Source organism: Meriones unguiculatus, chromosome 7 (genome assembly GCF_030254825.1).
Source record: "Meriones unguiculatus strain TT.TT164.6M chromosome 7, Bangor_MerUng_6.1, whole genome shotgun sequence".
NCBI lineage: Eukaryota > Metazoa > Chordata > Mammalia > Rodentia > Muridae > Meriones > Meriones unguiculatus.
In genome coordinates, this window is record NC_083355.1 from 106,473,960 (window position 1) to 106,489,039 (window position 15,080).

Here is a 15,080-nt window from a genome sequence, read left to right on the forward strand (position 1 = left end):
TTCTGAACCTATGACATCCTGTTGGAAGAATCACACAAGTGAGCTTCTAGCACAGGTATAAGAACACGGTGAGGGGATGTCCAGGCTTTCCTCAGTAGCTGGAGTGTCTCCTTGATACTGTTCCTCTCAGAATCTCAGAAGCGTGCAGACAAGAATAGGCAGGATTCTCCTCCATGATATGCTAGGGCGATTTATCAGAGTGTTACCAAGAGACTGTATCTTCAGGTGTAGAACAACTGAGGATGTGATGATGTGGGCCTTTCCGAACACACCAGCCTCTCAATACTCTGCCCTTTGCCCTCTACTAAACAGGGAGGAACACAGCCCAGGTGGACTTCAACACACGAAAGCCATTGCCTTCAAGAGCGTTGAGGGTGAGAAGACATTTATACAGCCAACCCAGCAAGCTTTTGATCCATTTGTCTACTCCCAGAGGACATATGCCCTTTTCAGAACCTGGAACTAATACAAGAGGTTCTGGCAATGGGGCCAAGGTCCATAGCCTATCTGAGCAATGCAAATTTGCATGTCCGTGTTAGAAGACAGTGTGGAGGGCAAAGACGCCATGTCAGAAGAGGCAGGGCTGCTCGCAGAGTCTAATCCTGGTGGAGTTCCTGAAGTAGCCACAACATGGAGCAGGAACATCTTTGACTCCCCCATCCCCATTCCTGGTTCTAGTCTCCTGCTTCGGCTGGACTGAATTTCCTGTTCTGTGCTTCATTCAGTCTCTTCTATTGAGCATTCCAGCAGATTCTGTCATACTGCCCAGCTTCCTTCTAGCGTTTGTGCTGTCTTTTTGTTTGTTTGTTTGTTTGTTTGTTTGCTTGCTTTTCAAGACGGGGTTTCTCTGTAGCCTTGGCTGCCCTGGACTGCTTTGTAGACCAGGCTGGCCTCGAACTCACAGAGATCCTCCTCTCTCTCCCTGAGTTCTGGGACTACAGGCGTGCGCCACTGGGCCTGGCTAATCTTGTGCTCTGTCTTTTGACCTACAGGCTGTGGAAAATTACATTCCAAATCAGACACTCTTCTTCAGGCAAACCAACTTTATAGTTCCTCACTCCTTCCTCATTTCAGTCTTGGCCTTACCTGGAGCCGCAGGCCCTTTTCCAACCTAGTTTGTCCTTCCAGATTCTTCCCTGAAGCCTTTCCTGATGACTGTGGCTCTTCTCTTCAGGATGGAGTTCGTGGTGGGTCTTGTGCTGACATGCTGTTCACCATCCCACTGCCCAGTGCCTGCTCTTCCCGGGATAAAGGTCACACGCTGCTTATTCATAGCTCCATAGCCCCCTCGCCTCACCTAGAACCTGGGTTGGTACCTCACAGTAAAAGTTCAGAAACTCTTCCTAATGGTCTCAATTCCATCTGGGCTGACTGGTTTGGGTTTCTCATGGTGTTGCTTTGTGCTAGTGGCTGCTCATCTTCTCCAATATGAAAGTGATTAGACTGAGAAGTCATACAATGGTAAGAGGCTTTGGCATCAGCTATCTCTTATTTGTCCTAACAACAACAACACACATCTAAGAAACAGTCATGCCTGCGTATGAGAAAAAGGAGAGCCAAGTCACTGGCATCATTCGCTTTCTGCAGATGCAGGTCGGGAACTCCTTGCTGTAGCAGGACAGTGGCTTTAGGACCTCCCCGCCCCAGACAGGAAACCAATGGAGGACAAAGTTCAATGTTAAACATCCAAACATATTCTCTCTCTGTCAAGTCCTGGCTACACTTAAGGTGTGTTGTAAAATAAATGAGATAATGCAGACAAGAAGGAGAGATCATAAGGAATCCATAATAATCAGAAGGTTATAGAATGATTATAATGACTATACACAGTAGAACCATTGTTGAGCACTGATTGCTAAGTGCTCTTGGAGCGTTTATACGGTATGTATTATTTAACCTCTATAGCATGCTGTAAAATATCATTACTTACATGAAGTGGCAGAAATCATTGTAGAAATAGAGGGAGGGGCAAGCATTATGTTTGGGTACATAATGGACAGAAAAGTAATAACAGATAACCAAACTGTGATAGATCCATGCAATAAAATATTATTCATATACAAAAAGGAATAAAAGTCTAGGACACACGACAGCAGGACAGCTCAGTGGGTGACAGTGCTTACTGCACAGGCCTGACAACTTAGGCTTGTCCCCCCAGAGATCCCACAGTCGAAGGAGAAAACTGATTCCCAAAAGTTGTCTGGTCTTCACACATATGCTGTGGCACGTGGACAGCAGTACACACACGCACAAGCACACACTCCAGCCAACGCTTAGGGAGAGAAGTCAGTCATGAGAGGCCACATGCTACACTGTGATTTCATTTACCCACAAGGTCCAAAATAGGCAAACCTGTAGGCTAGAAGGAAGACGAGCGAGTACCAAGGACTGGAGGAGCAGGGAGCCAGAGCTGGCTGTTTAGCAGATACAAGGTTTCCATTAGGAGTGATGAAAATCCCTGAAGCCAGTTGGTGGTGATGCTACATGACATCGAACATATATTCAATATCCCAAACTCCAATACTTTAAAAGTGGCAAGTTTTATTTTTCTTTATATTTTACTACAGAACAGAAACGGAATTAGCAATAACGGTCCGCACAGAAACGGGATCCCAGAGGCAGAGGTGGCCTTGGGGCCAGGCCCTCTGGAAGTGTGTGACACTGGTTGGAGCACTTTGGAATCTCCCCAGGCTTGTACTGACAAGTCACACCATCATTGCTCTAGAGGAAGTCAGGCTGCCATTTGGCCATCTGGGTGTCAGCCTGAAGGAAAAGTAATTACGTGAAAAATTTTAAAAAGGTGTTTTTTGTGTTTTACCAAACAATGCCTACTCATGGGTGCTGTAGAGAACTGTCAGTTGACACTAGTGGCCAGTCCCCTCTCCTGGATAGGAGAAACTCCAGCTATTTTCCCTCTCATGGAGCCAACAGCCATGAGAAATCCGCCTCCGGCTCCTTTGGCCTTGAAAGGAGACCATATGTACTGCTTGCTTTTCTCCTCAGTATCTTCTGCGAGCAGATGTCATTCCTCGGCAGTTCTGCCTTCTAGAACTGCTTCCCATAATGCCACAAAAACAGTGATTATTGCTAAGAAACTAGTCCACCGGTGCCTGAAGCTCTTCCAAGAGACATGGCTGGGAAATGCTGCTCCCTGGGGGCCTTCGAAGGGAGGAAGAGGAAAAGCATTGGTCCTTAGAGGGTCCAAGAATATCACTCTACCTCTGTCCTGGGCCTGTTTCTTTCGCTCTGCCACAGCCAAGCCAGTGACAGGGAAGAGCCACGCTGACAGTGTGCTCCTCCTCTGCACACGTGGAGACAAAAGGCTATTAGATGCACTTCATGTTATTTATTTTGCAATTGAGATTTTTTCCCCCTAATGGAGTGGAGCCACTTTAAAAATCATGCACAGCTCAATCAATTTCTTTTGTAGATTTCAAGAGAAGCTTTATTCCGTTCAGAAACACAGCAACAGCTGGGGAAGCTATTCCCAAGGCAAAGAACAAAGACTTGTAATTATTTATAGTGTAGGAGAAAGAGGGGAAAAAAAGTGGAGAGGATGGAGATGGTGCAGACGGGAGAGGAAAAAAGTAGTGGCTGGAATAACCAGATCTGTGCCTACACGCTAGATTTTCTTTTTTCCTCCTTCAATATGGAAGATTCTTTCAACTTTACTTCAGTGGTCTGCTCTGTGGGTGCATCCGTTCCCCCAGCTCTTCATGGACCCAAAATCCCACTGCTGCTCATGATTGCAGCCCAAAGCTCACATCTCCACTGTCCACTAGACAGGAGCTTCAGCCCACTCTGCAAGAAAACACCTTGCTGAGCTGAGGCAGGTGCTGGTATCTTTCACGCCCACCCAAGCCCCACCCCAAGAATCTCTCCTGTGGCCTCTCGGGGATAACGACAACATAGCTCACAGGAATAATGGGGACCTCGGGTGCTGTTGCAGGCCGGTGAGACAGGCGGGCTTGGCAGTGTCCTCTCATGTTGTGGAGTATGAGCAGCCAGTTGAACCGTGGCCAAAAAGCTTTGTTGAAGACTGTGGGAGAGCAGCCATAGGGATGGCCTGGAGGATAAAGGGTTGCTGGCGGTGTAAGTGTGAGGACTGGAGTTTGTAGCCCCAGTGCAGCTGTCAGTGTGGGGTGGGTGTGATGACCCTCCTGGAATCCCAGCACCTGGCAGGCAGAAACAAGGGATCCCTGTGGCAAGCGGGTAACCAGACTAGCCTACTCTGGGTTCAGGATAAGATCTTTCTGCAACAATTAAAAAAGGAAGAGTAGGGGAGACACCTGACCCTCATGCCCACGCGTTTACCCATACATATCTGGACATGCAAACACACATGAATGCACACCCACACATATACACACAAGTAAAAGAACATCCACCGTTTTTAATATCATTTCTTTTCATGTGGCTTAATTTCTAATACTGACTCTGTTAATCACCAGCTTGGAAAGGTATCCCCCCCGTGCGCCCCTCCCCCCCAAAATTCGTGGCAGACTTCTACAGGCTTGTGTGAGCTGGCACATCCGGGCTCCTGCTGCAGGTGCTGAGACTCTCCCGAGGGTTCGGCCATCTCTCAGAAGCCAGCGTGAGCACCCCAATGGCAGGGACTGTGTCAGTCTCGTTCTTCGCTGAATCACTGGCATTGCCCGGGGTTCCAGAGAACGTGGGCACACACAACACGCTTGCTGAAAGGGGCTTTCTGTAAGCACAGAAGCAGTTCCTAGGTGCTTCGAAGTTGTTGGCTTCCATAAACATTGGCTAATGGTAGAAAGAAAAACCACCAAACAAAACAAAACAAAACAAAACAAAACAAAACAAAACAAAACAAAACAAAAAAAAAGAGAACATAGACCTGCCTTTAGTTTGTTTATCTGCCCTGGGCATGAAGCAAGCACTTTCTGATTTGGGGTAAAGTGTTAGAGAATGAAAGAAGACAGGGAGGGAAAGGAAGGGCCTGCCTGAGTCAGGAAGTAGAAGAATTAGGGGGAAAAAATGGCCGGGTTCCTGACCCACCAGAAAAGAAAAACAAATTAAGAAGGGAAGTGACATGGTATGGAGCCATTGCTTTTAATAAATGCTGTTCATTGGTGAAAAAAAAAAGTCCTCCTGTGCTGGATGGCATAGCTCAGTTTTCAATGTATACATGTGCTTAGAACTCACTGGACCTTGGACTGTGTCTACAGTGCCCACCTCACCCTCCTGCAAATCTCTTAAACTGCAAGCCTCTGCAAATCCTGATGTTGATCTGTTCTTCTAGGGAAATAGATTTAGTACCTTAATTTGGGGACTCAGCATACTTAGAAACTATGGCGCTTCCCACTGATCCAGGTTTCCATGACCAAAAGCAATTTAGGAAAGAAAGGGTTTGTTCCACTTCCACATCACAGTCCCTCATTGAAGGAGATCAGGACAGGAACTCAAACAGGGCAGGAACCTGGAGGCAGGAGCATCAGCAGAGGCCATGGAGGAGCGCTGCTTACTGGCTTGCTCCCCATGGCTTGCTCAGCCTGCTTTCTTAAAGAGCCCGGGACCACCAGCCCAGGGATGGCTCCACCCACCACGGGCTGCTCCCTCCCCATTCCCCACCGCTGCCATCTGTCACCAATTAAGAAAATGCCCTAGAGGCTTGCCTAGAGCTTGATCTTAGGGAGGCTCTCTTCTCTCTAAGGACTAGAGCTTCTGTCCAGCTGACACATCCAGCCAGCACACCATCTAGCGTCCAGGCAGAACTCGCTACTGCCAGACCTGCACTTGTCATGCAGTTTGCTGTGCCTCCTTCTGTAAGTTGCTGCCCCTCTCTGGGCCCCCGTTTCCTCACCTTTGATGAGAAAACTAGATGGTTTCAAAGTTTCCTTCCAGCTGTAGCAGGCTGTAAGCACAAGTTCAGGTTTCATCCTGACCCAGATTTTAAAGTACTCAAAAATAATATCAAATTTGAAAGTGATCAGTTCTCTCCTCCGCTCGGAAATGTCATCCCTGGCAGTGCCTCGGTGGGTGTTGAGGCCTATTTCGGTGCCTGGATGTTCTGAAGAGGAGGAAGAGAGGGTGGGGAGGTAACCAATTCAGTAACCTCCTCATGACTCCTGAGCCATGCTGATGCTTGTCTTGAATGTTGATCCAAACAGCCATGAGTTGTGGAGATGCCTCAGGACAGGGACAAGAATAGCATCCTGTGGTTTTCGTTTGTTTGTTTTTACAGAGTGCCCGCTCAAGGCCTTGGACTTGACATGATTTCTTTCTTTCTTTCTAAACAGCTTGTCAAGGTGTGCAGTGTGACAGTCACCCAGGCATAAATGAGCAGGCCCTGAACTTGCCAACTTAGCCTCACTCAAGGGGGCCAGGGTTCAGACTTGACTCTGACACTTTCACCTGCTGCTTTTGCCAAAGAGCACTTGGTTAGGGAGGAGGCCTCAGACCAGCATCACAGGCAGGAGCAGAGGGTGCAGGGGGCTTAGAAATGCAAATGTGGGCCTTAGTGTAGGTCTACTGAGTGTAGGCCCCTCAGAGTGGGGCCCTGGAGGTGGGTTCTAACAAGCTGCAGCGTACAAATACTTTCTGTTTCTTTTCTTTCCCTTCCAGCTTCTCCCTCTCTCCCTCTCCCCATCCTCCATTGCTTCCTTCTCCCTCTCTTTTTCCCTTCCTCCTCACTTCCTTTATTCTTCTTTCTCTTCCTCCTTCTTTCTTGCCTCTCTTTCCTCCTTTCTTCCCTTTCTCCCTCTTTCCTTCATCCACCCCTGCCTCCTTCTCTTCACTCTACTTACCTCTTACTTCAAATTTTGATTTTTATTTGGTAGAGCACATGTAATGAACTTTACCCTCTTAACACATTTTCTAGTGCCCACAAAGTGCTGTTGGCCATAGGTATGGGGCTGTAGAGCAGCTCAGAACCTTCTTCACTTCCTTGACTCAAACTTTATGGACATCAGTAAATAAATGCTCCCTTTCCTCACCTCAGTCCCTTCGCAATCAGCATGCCAGTCTTGGAGTCTGTGGATGGGGAAGTGGACTATTTCAGACAAAAGTGGAATAGTCTTTGTCTTTACATACCCGGCTTGTTTCACCTCCTTTGAGCATCCCTGTGTGATTCGGGCTACCTGTCTTTATCTGGCTAGCCACCACCCTGGTGAAAGCCCACGTTCCTGGTGACCTTTGCACTTAGCTGGGGGAAGTTCCAAATGCTATACCTTGAGCTTACAGCTACCTCCTCAAGCTATTTACGTTGAGTCAAATTGTTTTCCACCTGTGACTTTCTGATTCAAACAGCGTAAACAGTGTTACTTACAGGCTTCTGGAATTCTCTTACCATTAAAGCCATGAGGGAGAAGATACATGGATTCCAGAAAGGGTTTGAGGCCAATTTAAAAATGCCTCTCGTGGAGTTGTCTTTGGTCCGTGTCCATCGCGCCCATGTGACGGTGAGCAAACAGATGGCCATGACTAGAATTCTGCATGTTGATTCTTCCCGGGGTCTTTGTTCACTTGCACTCCCCTCCCTCCAGGACTGGGCGCAGCCACCCAAGGGAAGGGGACTTAGGAGTCAGCTTTCTGATACTGTGCTAAACACCTGAGACCTTCACCTATAAGGTGAGAAGATTTCTTTTGACTCAGTTTTAGAGGTTCAGCCCAGGGTCAGTTGGTGCTGTGACAAGACAACCAGCACAGTGGGGAACCTGTGGAAGAGTAAAGAGGTCCCTTTACGGTACAGAAGACGCGAGACATGGAACAGAGCGCCCATGGAAGACAGCAGGGTCCCCACAGCCTCTTGGAGGGTATATGCCTAATGGCCTAAAGACCTCTTTCCAGGCCCTGCTGTTTAACACTTCTACTAAGTCCCAATCCTGGCAGTCTGGGATCAGATATTTAACATATTGGCTTCAGAAGCCATTGCAGATCTAGATTATAGCGTTGCCATTGGGTGGGAGGTGGGCACCACTTGCAGAGAAGCAGGGGCCTCCCTCTCTAGAAAGCCAGCAGCCTCCTGTGCCACCTTAGTGGAGTACAGTGGGAGTCACTCCCCAACAGAGAGTAGAAGTGGGGATTTAGGGGTTGGGGAAGGGCTTGTGTTCTGATCCTAGGGATGACAGGTCAGCTCCTGCTTCTTGACCGAATAGGTACTCAGGTATCTCTCTGGCCAGAGCAGGCCCACTCCGTGCTGGAGAACTACTCCTGCAGGCTACCTGGGAAAGCCACTGTCAGTTCCCAAAGCTTCGCCCATGTGATCAATGTTGTTCCCACACAGATGAAGTGATGTAAAAAAAAAAAAAAAAAAAAAAAAAAAAAAACCTATGCAGCACAGGCTGGCTTCATCTTAAATCCCCAGCTCCAGACAGCAAATGGCTCTCAGCACCTCCTAGGCATCCTACTCTTCCCATCTCAGCTTTCCTTGCTGCCTCCCTTCCCTCCCTGCCTCCTTCTTCCTCATCCCCAGGCTCCTGCCCAGCTCCGGGGATGACCATGTTACATGCCTGGCTTGGAAAATAAAAGCAACAGATGGGAACTCTCTCTTCTCATCACTGCCAAATATGCACAGCATCCTACATTGTCAAGCGCAGGCCTCTCTTCTTGGTCCCTGGAGTAGGGGTATGGTAGGGATATCGACTGCTTCCAAAGCCGGAGCTCTGAACTTGTGGTCAGATGCTCATTCCATGCTGTCTATCCCAGGAATTGACATCCTGTTGTCTGTCTGTCTGGCAATATCTGCATTTTTTTTTCTGACATCTAGTGGGCAGAGCATCCTACAGTACAGAATGATCTGGATGCACAGCTCAGTATGGTGCCATCGTTGAGGAACCAGATGTAGTCTTGCCAAGCTTAGTGGGAACTTCCTGGATGCCAAGTCTGAGGAATAATTTTCTGTGCTCATCAAGTGCATCCTCTCCCTCTCTCTCTCTCCCTCTCTCTCTCCCTCTCCCTCACTTTGTCTCTCTTCTTTTATTCCTTTACACATTTCTCCCCTCTCAGACTCAGTCCTGGGGTAGCTGTCTTTTCTGAGTTCTTCCTCTTCCTAAGGAATGACTTTTACCGTTTTCATGCTGCATGAGGAACCAGCCTGTTTGGCCTGAGTCCCAGCTCTCAGCTTCCCACCTGTGTGTTCGTAGTACCAATTTCTTCCTGTTACTTAGCAGCCTCAGTTTCTTCTTCAGCGGACTGGGGATGTGGTGGCTCTTACTGCAAACACCTGCAGTAACCGAATGACAGACTCCAAATAAATCACATGCTTACTTCATGTTCTCTGTTATTTTTATGACAACAAAGCTAGCTATCTTTTTACTTTTTACCTGAAAAGTGAAAGAAACTGCAAGCCTCTCGCAAAGATTACTGCCCTGAAGACAAGAAGCAGAGAGCCTTCTGCTGGCGGAGGTTTGCAAAGATGTGAGATTTTCTCCTTCTTCCTTCAAAGGCAGGTTGTAACTCCTCCCTGTGGACAGCTCTTTAGGCACTCAGAGACGGCACCGGAGGAAGCTGTGAGCTGACTCCAAGCTGTTGGCGTCTTCCCTTGGGCTCACCTTCCCTCACTTCTCTCAATTTCCCTCTCTGTACACCTAGGACTATTTGTCTTGCAACTTCTTTAATGTCTCTCTGTCTCTCTGAGCTCTCTCTCTATCTCTCTCCCTCTCCCTCTTTCTCTGTCTCTCTCTCTGGTGTGTGAGTTTGTGTGTTTGTGTGTATGTGTGTGTTTGTGTGTAGACACATGGAGGCGGAGGTCAACACTGGATAGCTTCCCCGATCTCTTGACCTTATTTTTTGAGTCAGGATCTCCTAGAACCTGGACTTCACTGACTGGCTGATCTGGCTGGAAAGAAATTCTCCTGTTTCTGCTTCTCCACACTCGCTTAACAAGGGCACACCTCTGCCCCAGTTTGATGTTCTTTTTTAAAGATGTGATTTCTGGACATCTAAACTCAATCCTCACGCCCACACAGCAGATACTTTACCCACTGAGCCATCTCCCCAGCCTCTGAATTTGCATTTCTTTGGCTACATAGACTAAAGAAAATTTTGGTTCAGCCCAGATCGACAGTTGCAAGTTGTAACTGTGAAAACTCCCAAACCATCAATGTGTGAATTGTATGGTTATAAGAGTTATATTTCAACAGACTATCTAAAAACAACAAAATAAGGAGCTGGGAAGATGGTTTTTCAGTAACATGCTTACTATGCAAGCAGAAGAACCTAAGTTTGGCTCTCCAAGACCCACATAAAAAGCTGGGTGTGCCACGTGTCTCTCGGCACTGAAGAGGCAGAGACAGACTGATCCCTGGAGCTTACTGGCCAGCCAGTCTGGCCCAAATGCTGAGTTCTAAGCCAGTGAGAGATCCTGTCTTTCTTTTGTTTTTGTTTTTTGAGACATGTTTTCACTCTGTAGAGCTAGCTGGCCTAAAACTTGCTGTGTGAGTCAAGCTGGCCTGGAGCTCACAGAGATCCCCCTGCCTCTGCTTCCCAAGTGCTAAGATTACAAACATGTTTCACCTAGTTGAGAGACCCTGTCTTTATAAATAAGGAGGAGGGACAGCTAAGGAATGACACTCAAGGATCCGTCCTCTGTGCTCCCAACCCCACATAGTAACACACACGTACATACATGCACACACTCACAAAAGATTTTTTAAAAGGAAGAAAGGAAAGAAAGAAAGAAAACAAAACAAAAATTCAAAGTGAACAGTGGCACTCACTGGTCACAGGTGTCCACAGCATCAGTTTTCATATTTTTACATCCAACCAAAACAAAATGTTTGGCGAAAACAAAACCAAAAGGTTTGTGGTGGCATACCCCTTGCAGACCAGCATTCATGAAGCAGAAGGCGAAGGCCGGCCTCACCTACATAGTGAAGTGCAGGCCGGCCAAGGACTACACAGTGAGACCATGTCTCAAAACACAAAACAAACACACAAAACTGCTTCCTTCGACAGCCTAAGTAATCACATACCTTTGGGCATATGGATCATTTTGTACTCACCAGGAACATTTTTATTTTTAAACTAGATCAATTTTATTTATTTATTTGCATGTGTGTGTGTGTGTGTGTGTGTGTGTGTCTGTGTGTGTGTGTGTGTGTGTGTGCGCACAGGTGCCAGGCTACATATGCAGAGGTCAGATTCTCTCCTTCTGTTATGTGGTATCCTGGAATTAGACCCAGGTTGTCAGGCTTGGTGGTGGTGCCTGTACTTGATGAGCCATCTCCCTGGTCCTTCGTTTGCCCTTTCTAGATTGAGAGCGTACCTAAGAATTGGCTTGAAAAAAAAAAATCCATTTGACAACAGTTTCCTTTGTCGATGTCACACATCAGGCCCTGTTGCGGGCTCTGGAACTCAGCCATGAAAACACAGATGATAAGCCTTGCTCTGGAAGCTCAGGTTCCTATTAGAGAGATGGGCTAGAGAGAAAGAAACAGAAATGCACATCTGTTGGTGGTAAGTGCTACCAGAAACTGATACAGGACAAGAGAGGTCTCTTTGGGGTCAGGGAGACAGAGACCCCAGAGGGATTTCACACAGGGAGGCCAGGCAGGACGTGGTCAGGAAGTACACATATGATACTGTCTGTCCACTTATTTTGAGACAAGATCCCATATAGCCCAATCCTGACCTCAAGCTCACTGGGTAGCAAAGGATGACCTTGAACTTCTGATCCTCCTGCGTCTACCTCCCTGGTACTAGGATTATATGTGTGCACCATCAGACACAGTTTATGTGGTGGTGGGAATCAAATCCAAGGTTTCATGCATGCTAAGCAAGCATTCCACCCATGAGCTATGTACCCAGCCCCAAAAGACATCTGCTATTTTTAGAATCTTTTCTTTCTTTCTTTCTTTCTTTCTTTCTTTCTTTCTTTCTTTCTTTCTTTCTTTCTTTCTTTCTCTCTCTCTCCCTCCCTCCCTCCCTCCCTCCCTCCCTCCCTCCCTCCCTCCCTTCCTTCCTTCCTTCCTTTCTTCTTCCTTCCTCCCTTTCTTTCCTTTTTTCTTTTTTCTCCCTTGCAGTGCTGGGAATCAACCCCAGGGCTTCAAGTAAGCTAATCATCTATTCTGCTACTTCCAAAGGAGTGGGAAAGCCCTCAAAGGGCAACATGAACTAAAAACTTAGACAGGAGTTGATGGCAAGAAAGGTTTATGAAACGAATGGAGCCAAGAGACAGAAAGGTCTGTGTGAGCAGAGCCATGGGGAGAGTTTTTTGAGATGAGTTGATACCATCTGAGATGGAAGTCCAGGCTGGTCCAGCCAGGAGGGTTGATGAAAGGAACAGACATGCAAATGTGGAGACACCTCTGTCCATAATTAAAAATTTTGTTATTGGGTCTGTCACCATTGAGCTTTGCGTATGAACTTTGACTTTTTAAAACTTAGTGTTATTATGTATGGTTGCTGACTGTTTGGTGCCCTCTTAAATTTTATATGAGGGTCACCCTAGCCTTGGCCCTGTGAAGCAGAGCTCGTGCAGGCATGGTCCCTGGAGGAAGGACTGGCTGAGTCTAAAGACTTGACTTCGTGGTCAGTACAAAGGCCATTGAAGGATCTTGAGCAAATAAATTATATAAGCAAAACACCATTGGGGGATGATTGGTATGGAAGCAGTGGAGAGATAGGAAAAGAGAGCAGAGAGCAAAGGGCAGTCAGGAAACGCATTAAGCAGGCTGAGCCTGAGGCACTGGGCCAGAAGCAGACACAGAAGGAAGCTGGCTACCCCTGCCTTCCTCAGGTCTCTGCCTGCCCCACACTATGCAGAATTCAGCATTCCCCGCAGCCAAACGGACTCAGTAACTGCCAGCCTCTTGCCTCCTTCTGTTTTTACTATGACTAATTTGTGAAAAACAGGAAGTGCTACTGTGACGGTGGCATTATTTGTGGCTAAGAAGTGAACTTTTGAAAATGGCAAACCCTGGGTTCCTTGCATAGAGGCTCACTTGTGCAAACACATATACTCCCGCCGCATGGATCCTGTTTCAGCAGGAACCATTATCTCCTTGTCTCTGACATCAGAAGAGTCTCAAAAGCCATCGTATTCCCAAGACTGAGGACAAGCTGCTTAGCCTTTCTACAAGTCCCAGAGGAAAGTGAGCCTAGCGTGTGGGGCAGAGCGGCTGGCAGGTGCCGTCAGGCACTGGGAAAGCAGGAAGGTTGAGGAGCAAGTACAGGAAGCCCTGCTTTGGCCCCAGGCCTGCACGTCATCAGGGGTATAGAGGGCTGCTTGGGAAAAGCCTGAGACAGAGGAAGTTCGGATAGATTATATAGTGGGCAGAAGGCTGGGATTGGTGGTGGTGGTGTTCATATGGCAGAGAAGAGGCCCACCCTCATGACCTCACCCGGCCCTAACTACTTCCCCAAGTTCCATTGCATTGAAGATTGGTGTCTCAACATAGGAATTTGGAGGGAGAAAAAGAGATGACCACTTCTAAGAAGCTTCCTGTCCAATAAATTTGAGAAAAGGAAGTCTTGAATTCTTATTTCTTCCTCCCATTGAACCCTTCTAGTCACTAACTGTTAAATAGTGGGCATGCAGTTGTTGCCAGATTTCAGTGCTATTTCATTTTTTGCAAGGCGACTTCCAAACAACGCTGTTGGTGCCTCCACATCCTTCTGACGTAGGCAACTGCTCTTCTTGAAGAGTGCACTGTGTTATTGAATGTTGAGATATTTCTCTCCCTTAGCACTTTTGCCTACATCACATCCACCAAAGAATCCAGCTGTAAATATTTGGCATTTTTTGCATCTCTGGTCAACCACACAGTTTTACTTTCTGAAGTTTCAAATCTCATCATTAAGCCTCAAAAGAGAGAGAGAGAGAGAGAGAGAGAGAGAGAAAGAAAGAAAGAAAGAAAGAAAGAAAGAAAGAAAGAAAGAAAAAGAAAAAAAGAAAGAAAGGGCATGCCTCAGGCCCTGGATATTTACTTTCTGCAAATTGTCTTCTCCTGAGGAGTACAGGTTGGGAGTATTCTTACAGTTTAAGTATCTGATGAAATGTTTCCTTGTGATGGCAGCTTAACTGCTGCAAGTGTTCCATTCAGTGGCATTAGGTACATTCGTAGTATTTTACAACTGTCACAGCTATCCATTTCTCAAACCTTTCATCACCCCAAACTGAAGCTCTGTATCTATCAAATGGTGACTCCATGTTTTCCTCATCCACCCCGTGTTCTCTACTGGCTTACTTTCTGCCTCAGTGGCTTTGCCTGATCTGGGCACCTCATGACGGGTAGAATTACAGACTCCGCCTTATCTCACTCAGCACAATGCCCTTGTCTTTGTTTATTCCAGCTGCTATAACAAAATACCACAAGCTGGACCACTTGTGAACAGCAGAAATTGATTTCTCACCATTCTTGAGCCTGGGAAGGCTAAGATCAAGGTGCCAGCCGATTCAGTATCCTGTGGGAGTCTGGGTATGGGGCGGAGGTTCAGATGGTGCTTTCTCAATGTTTTAACGTGACGAGGGGTGAGGCACACCTGTGCCAATTTCTCCAGGAGAGGAGGATGTTAACCAGACCAAGAAAAAGAGTTGCAACAGTGACCCAGGGACAGGCCAAGTCTGGCACCTAAAGGACTTGCAGTGTGCTCAAGTGTGTGATCTGTGCTGTCCATGGGTGGGTCTAAGGCTCAGGAGAGATAGGGAAGGCAAAGCCGCAGGGGCGGGCTGGCACCATCTGCTTTAGACCCTTGTATGATTGGGAGTAATGCTGGGTCTGAGGGGAAGTCCTGATAGCTTTGAAGCAGGAGAAAGCAGAACCTGCTCTTTTTCACAGTGGGCATTCAGAAAGAAAAAAGACAAAAATCACAGGCCCCGCCAGTGTTACTCAAGCATTTTCTGAGTGCTGGAGACTGGCCTCACACTGTGCTCCTATTACCGGCTAAGCCTCAGACGAGTGAGCAGGACACTGAATGTGGGAGAGCAACTTACCCACTTCACATCCCAGCCCTGCCCAAGCCAGCACAGCCCCAGGGCCAGCAGCCATGATCCGTGAGGAACCCCACTCCCAGAGCGGTACCTGCATTTCCACCTGTACCCCAAATGACCCAGTGCAGCCTGACATTTGGACGGCGCAGATGGCAAGCCCAGAATCTGGCTTCATGCTGGAATC

General features: G+C 47.4%; 1 long non-coding RNA gene across 2 annotated transcripts; it reads right to left on the reverse strand.

The window, feature by feature from the left end:
- Positions 1-4,230: 4,230 nt before the first annotated feature.
- LOC132655289 (uncharacterized) lies at positions 4,231-11,435 on the reverse strand. Of its 2 annotated transcripts, XR_009593058.1 has the most exons (4): positions 9,288-11,435; positions 9,094-9,187; positions 7,313-7,679; positions 4,231-6,034 (listed from the first exon to the last, which is right to left on the reverse strand). It is a non-coding gene; the product is annotated as an uncharacterized LOC132655289 (long non-coding RNA). The 2 variants fall into 2 exon arrangements; XR_009593057.1 differs by having other exon boundaries at positions 4,231-7,679.
- Between the last annotated feature and the right edge of the window lie 3,645 nt (positions 11,436-15,080).